Source organism: Petaurus breviceps, unplaced genomic scaffold (assembly GCF_028583685.1).
Source record: "Petaurus breviceps papuanus isolate PSGF00001 unplaced genomic scaffold, PetGlider_PUasm1.0 126, whole genome shotgun sequence".
NCBI lineage: Eukaryota > Metazoa > Chordata > Mammalia > Diprotodontia > Petauridae > Petaurus > Petaurus breviceps.
The window spans coordinates 1,346,699-1,353,258 of NW_027185655.1; the positions used below are offsets into that span (position 1 = coordinate 1,346,699).

The window sequence follows — 6,560 nt, forward strand, 5'->3', positions numbered from 1 at the left end:
CTCTCTCTCTCTCTCTCTCTCTCTCTCTCTCTCTCTCTCTCTCTCACACACACACACACACACACACACACACCAACAGAAATTTTTCATGGATCAAGGCATCCCCTCAGAAAGGGTTTTATCCAAAGAACACCTTTTGTTGAAACTGTGAGATAAAAATGAATGGCCTTTGACTCCAGTAGTAAAGTCTGCAGTGGTGATTTCAATGGCAGCATCAAGTAGCAGAATATTTCTGGAGAAAACCTGCCCTGTATCAGGCTGCAAAGTCACTTTATCTAAATCACCAGTAAACGCTCCCAGATGCCTTAGGGTCCCCTGGAACCTGAGACGCTAAAATGTATTTGGTTGAGAAGACTCAGGGCAATACATGTACTCTTGTTAACATATTTAAAAACCAGTGCACTTGCACTGTGTTCTTTTCTCTGGGCCAAATTTGAACACATTTCATCTAATTTCTTCTCTACTTTTTGAAAATTGGGACATGGTAAATGGCATCACTTCAGATTTCTCTACCATGTAATGGAACAATAACTTCAGAAAGAAAACTCCTAAATCTTTTTTTTTAAGGTTAGAGGGCCCAGAAGCTAATCCAAACAGACTAATTTTCTTGGGAGTCAAAGTGCCTGATATATTTTTTATTTCACTTTCCCAACATTTTGTTATGCTTGTCTTTGAAAAGCCCCTCATCAGCCCTCCACAGACTTTTTGGCAACTGCATTAAAAAGACCAAAAGCCTCCAGCAATGGGGAATCACAGACATATGAAAACGGTAAAATAAACCCCTTATTTTATTTTATTTCTTAATTTCCAAGAGTAAAACTTCTGGGTGTTTATTTTTTAATTATTTGTGTATTTTCTCTTTGCTAGTATAGATTTCAAAATGCAAAGCAGTAAGTTTCTGAGCCTTGGAGAAAGCTGCTTGAGCCAAACCATAATTGAACCAAAGTTGCAAACTCTTTTCTGCATGAAGTATTAACTTCAAAAATATGCCTCTTCTAACATAACAATGGCAAGGCAGAAAACTCAGCCGAAATGCTTTCGAAAAATGGTGGTCTATTTCCTGGGCAAGTATTGTTGAGGAAGACACTGGGGAGCTTCATTCCTGTTTGCTCCCATATTTTAATTTGAGACAAGTATTTATTATTCCATCATCTTAATTTAGGTGATTAAGCAAATTATATTAGGATTTCTCCAGACATTGCAAAGATTCTTTTAAATATGAAAAAAAGTTATTGAGAGAGAAGAATCTTATTAAAGATTGTTACCATGTTGTAATGGAAAGAATAGTACCCTTTGAGTCCAAGTATTGGGGTTCAAAGCCTAGTTCTTCCATTTAGTCGCTATGTGACCTTGGGAAATCTTTAACCTGAACCTCAGTTTCTCCATTTGTAAAAAAAAAATTGCCTTTCCCAGTTCCCACCCCACTGTCTCTACCACCATCACTGTGTTGCTTTGTCTCTAGACCGGCCTCTATTTAGCCTGTATGCATCTTGTGCATTCATAGGTACTTACATGTGCTCTCCCCCGTTAGACTATGAGTTCCTTGTGTTTTTGCCTTTTTCTTTGGCACCACTACACTTAACACTTTCTATCACAGCAAGTTCAAGGTAAAAAGGCCATTTTGAAAATATGATCTTGCTCTTTAAAAAAAAAATCTTGTAATTCCCACACCTTCTCTAATCTCAACTAGGCTCTCACTGATGCATGGCCATCCTTTTTAAATCTCTAATTGAGTCTCCATATCAATCTCCATAATGACTATTTCAAATCTTTTCTACTTTCCTCAAGCCACCAACTCCCCTGTATTACCACTCATTTTTTCCTTTGCAAGTTCATCATCCACTTTCCCCTCCACAACCCCCCAGCCCCATACCAATTGTGGGTTCCTACCAAGACTCTTAGAGACAGTTAGGCAGCTCAGTGGATAGAGCTCTGGGCTAGGAGTCAGGAAGACCTGTGTTTAAATCTGACCTCAGAAACTTACTAGGCTGTGTGACCATGGGCAAGTCACAACCTCTGTCAGGGCTTAATCTACTGGAGAAGGAAATGGCAAACCATTCTAGTTTCTTTTCCCAGAAAACCCCATGGACAATATGGTCTATGGAGTCACAACGAGTTGGATACAAATGAACAACAGCAACCTAAAGTTCTATCCTAGACCCTCTTCCTTTCTCTCTATACATCATTCCTTTTCATGACCTTACTTTTTTGCAGACAAATGGATAAAGCATTTATTAAATGTATATTATGTCCTTATTGCACTAGTTTATTGGGGGAAGTAGGAGACAAACAGAGAGACAGAGAGAGATACAGAGAGTGAGAGAGAGAAAGAGAGAGACAGAAAGAGTTCCTAATCTCAAAGAATTTACAATCACATAGGGGAGACAAGTTCCAATTTTTTTATCCCCTAATCCCTCTCCCTAGGACTCCAACCCTTCATCTTCAACTGCCTGCTGGACATCTCCAACTGAATGTCTTGCTTCCAAAGTAATCTTTTTGTTTCCTTTTTCAAAGTAATCTTGCCAATGGCCAAGTCTGATCACATCTTGAACTGTTCTCCATTATCGACAATAAAAAGCACAGACTCCTTACTCTGGCATCCAAGAGGCTCCAGTTTGCTTCCTCCTTTCCATACTATTCATCTTCCTTTTTCCAAGCAAATTGAATATAAGCTATTCCTCACTCCCATTTCCTCCTTTCCCTCTTCTGTTTACTTGTGGGTGTTATCCTACCCAAGGAGACTGGGGCACTAACCCATGCCCTTTCCATAAGGGGCCCCTCTGCTCTGGATCCAGGCACCAGTTTCATGCCAGATTCAATCCCACTGGAGCTCCTCAGGAAGCTTGCATTCTATTGGTGGTGTAACATGTACACAAATGAGGTTTGTGCGTTAGAGAGCCGAATGCAGAAATCCAGAAAAAAAAATGTTCTATGAGTATTTGAGAAGGGAGAGAAAACTTTCAGGTTAGAGGGGCAAGGAGGGTGGGGTTAGGGAAGGCTGAATGATTGCTGTTTGTCCTTCATTTTCAAAGAGGACCATGACATCAGGGAAGTGATGTTGTGACTTGCAAGTGAATTGGACTTAAGTGAGGGAGGGTGTACAAAATCACCAGCCTCACTACCTCTTCCAGAGCCATCTGGGTCCAGTGGCAAGATATAGATCAAGGCAACTGGAGATGTCCCAGGATGCCTTGGGGGACCTTGGCCTTTTCAAGCTAAAGTGCTGAACAATAAATATGAGAAACAATAAATAAATAAATGGATAAATAGATAGATAAATGAATGAATGAATAGATAGATAAATAAATGGATAGATAGATGAATGAATGAATAAACAAATAAATAAATAAACATGGGATTGAGAGAAATTACTATTTCTCTCTTATATTTAATACCTAATTATCTAAAAAGGACCAAGGTTTTCCCCCTTTCCTACTTCTTCATCCAGAAGTCATCCAAAATTCTGCGAAATTTTGGGCAACTTACCCAGGCTAAGATCTAATCTGAGACAGTAAAAGAAATTCTAAGTTTAAATGAATGGATGAATTCCTGCTCATTTTGTTTACGCAGACAGATCTGGGAAAATATGGATTCTCCCTCTTGCAAGATAGGTGATATGGAAATTGATAAGTCTTTTTGACGAAGAAATGGGTGATCCAAGTCATAAACCCCCAAAACTCTCATTAGAATGAGCCCACATCTCATTATAGTATTCATTCTATTATTAATTGTTAACCAATCAGACATTGCCACCCCCAGGAACACCCACCCTTCCAAGGGCATATAAACGTTGAGTGGGTTCCGTCAGGGGTCTCTGGCATTCAAGAGTTCCACTGATCTCTTTTATTAATAAAATGATAGCATTATTAATAAAATGACTAATTACCCTGAAACTGTCTCTTGAACTTTTTAAACAGCACATGAATGACCTTTGTCAATGTGAAGAGACAGGAGAAGACAGGTCAAGGTCAAGAAACCTGGCTCGGCCATAGAGTAGGTGAAAAGAAGTAAAGCGAATTAAAGATGGATGGACAGCCAGGATCCAAACTGTGAAGTCAGACCAAAGAAGTCTGTTCTTGGTTTTGTTCTTTGGCTTAAATATCAGACCAGGGAATTTATCTTTTTTCTTAGAAGCAATAAAAAGCCCCAGGAGGTGTCTGAGCCAAAGAGTGACAAGGTTAGACCAGCAGACCTTAGGAAGATAATATCATCAGCAACTGAAGAGACTATAGGACTGGGTGATTAATTAAGAGTTTCTTAACTGGCAAAGGGTAACGAGGATCTAAAGGAGGATGGTGCCCATGTAAATGGAGAGAGGGGAATGGACAAAATTGATTTAGAGGTAAAAGCAACAAGATTTGGCAACTGGTTAGAGGTCGGAGGTGAAAGAGAGGGAAGAGTCAAGGATGGAGTGTTTGTTGAATAACCTGCCATAACAACAATTAATCTTTTCAGTTACTGTTTCAAAGCTCTATGTACTTTTGTTTTCAAGAATATCATAAAAGTGTAAGTTAGTCCTCATAACTTCTAATAGGGAAAGTCTGGGCAAAACTAACACCCAAGAGACTCCTGCAGTCTTCAGAGTTCAGAAAAGGGGAAGGTGTTCTCTGAATCCAGGGGGAGGGGGGGGAAGCCTCAGTGCAGAGGGGCCCCCTGCAAGATTTCCTTTGTTGGCCCAGATCATAAATGTATGCCAACTGAAAACACATGTAACCCCACAGGTAGGGGGCAGCATCTGGGAATTTGGTCGTCTACAAAAGTATATTTTCCAGAAAACTGAAGCTCACCTCCCCACCCCACCTAAGGCTCTCACACTTCAAAAAAAAAGGTGGTTCAAACAGCTTTGGGGAAAATCTCCCCTCTTAGAAGATATGGAGCAGAATGTAACTTTTTCTTGATGACTTAGAGTTCTCACAATCAGTTAATAAGCATATATTAAGTTCCTGTTATATGCCAACACCTGTTCTAAGAGCTAGAGATATCAAGGGAGTGTGTGTATATATATACATGTACATACATATGTGTGTGTATATTATGTATAAGCATGTATTAAGTCCCTGCTGTGTGCCAGATACTGTGCTGTCCTAGCATATATGTATACACACATATAAATTACTATTATATTGCTTTCATATTTACAAATCATTTTATCTCATTTACATTATCTTATTTAATCCTCATAACAACCTTGAGAGGTATGTATAGCAAGTATGTTCTGGACTCACTGTCCCACAGACAGTGGATATATCTCCCTCTCAAGATGCTAGGGGTACTCCTGAGGGGCTGGGTGGCATTACCTACTGCCTTTGGCTCAAGCCCCCATTCCAGATGTTTTCCTACCACTGTTAGCCATCAGTGATTAGCATCTCATATCCATTCAATTAATTAATCAATTCCATCCATTAAAATCAATCTCCTTTTACAAAGGGATTGTTACCTTGAAGATGCAGCAGGAGCAGAACAGCACCCCAGACTAAAAGTGAGTTTAGTTTCTTTATAGCTTTGATCCCACCAAGTTCACATCCAAAAGCATCCTTACCAGATGATTCACGGCTACCGCTGGACTACATCCCAAAGATCTGTTCTTGCTCTTTGGGGCACAGATGCTGAGCTGATTGCAAAACTCAGCCTGAACTCACTCACCTGGATTCCCCAGGCTCCTGGACAGCCTGCTCTCCTGAGCTTTAGAAACTCATAAGGTTGTGGCCTCTGCTTAATCTCAGTCCTTCAACTATGGTCAGTCCAAAAGGTTGCCCCTCACTGTGTGGTTAACAAACTGGAACCAGTTACAGAATTTGAATTAATAATGCTAATTCATAGTCTTCAAAGTCTGTCTAAGACACTTCTACCAATCTCCCGGAAACAGATTCGTTAGCTTCTTGCACCTGGAGAAATGCATCCGGTGAAAGGGTTACAGCACACTGATGTGTTATTGGCCAATTCCCCATTATATGCCTATGGGGCAATCCTGTGGGGAGGAGTAATTACCCCCATTTTATAGATGAAGAAACTTGAGGTCAGAGGGATTAGGTAATTTGCCTAATTAACTAATAAGAAGTTAACCAAAAAATTGTTTGATGTAAAGAATGATTCTTTGGCTAGGGAGGAGGGGAGCAATACAAGGGAAAATTTAGGAAATGTAAAAGAAAAATATCTATATATACATACACATACACATACACATACACATACACACACATATACATATACATAAATCAGATTCTCAGAATGAGGGCCTGAAGGGATCTGATCTGAGTAACATATCCTAACTTTGTTGTCCTGTCCACATTTCTGACTGTTCGAAGGCCTTTTTGCATATTTCTGGGCTGTCTGTTGGATTTCAGAGAGTTAAAACTGCTAAATGAGTGAGACATTCATTACAGGCCTTTTTTTAAATAGATAATTACCTAGCTGGAAGGAAATTATAGCTATTTGTTCTTCTTAACTTTCATTTTAAAAAAATTCCATGGGATAAGACCCCAATCCTTTTTTTGTTCAGTTGTTTTTTGGTTATGTCCAATTCTCTGTGACCCGTTTGGGGTTTTCTTGGCAGAGACACT

At 39.6% G+C, this 6,560-nt stretch overlaps 1 long non-coding RNA gene across 1 annotated transcript in view; it reads right to left on the reverse strand.

Moving 5' to 3' along the window:
- LOC138163730 (uncharacterized) overlaps positions 1-5,917 on the reverse strand; it is a 49,695-nt gene extending 43,778 nt beyond the window's left edge. The window contains exon 1 of the long non-coding RNA XR_011168905.1: positions 5,644-5,917. This is a non-coding gene — a long non-coding RNA (uncharacterized lncRNA). The remainder of the gene's footprint in view (positions 1-5,643) is intronic.
- Between the last annotated feature and the right edge of the window lie 643 nt (positions 5,918-6,560).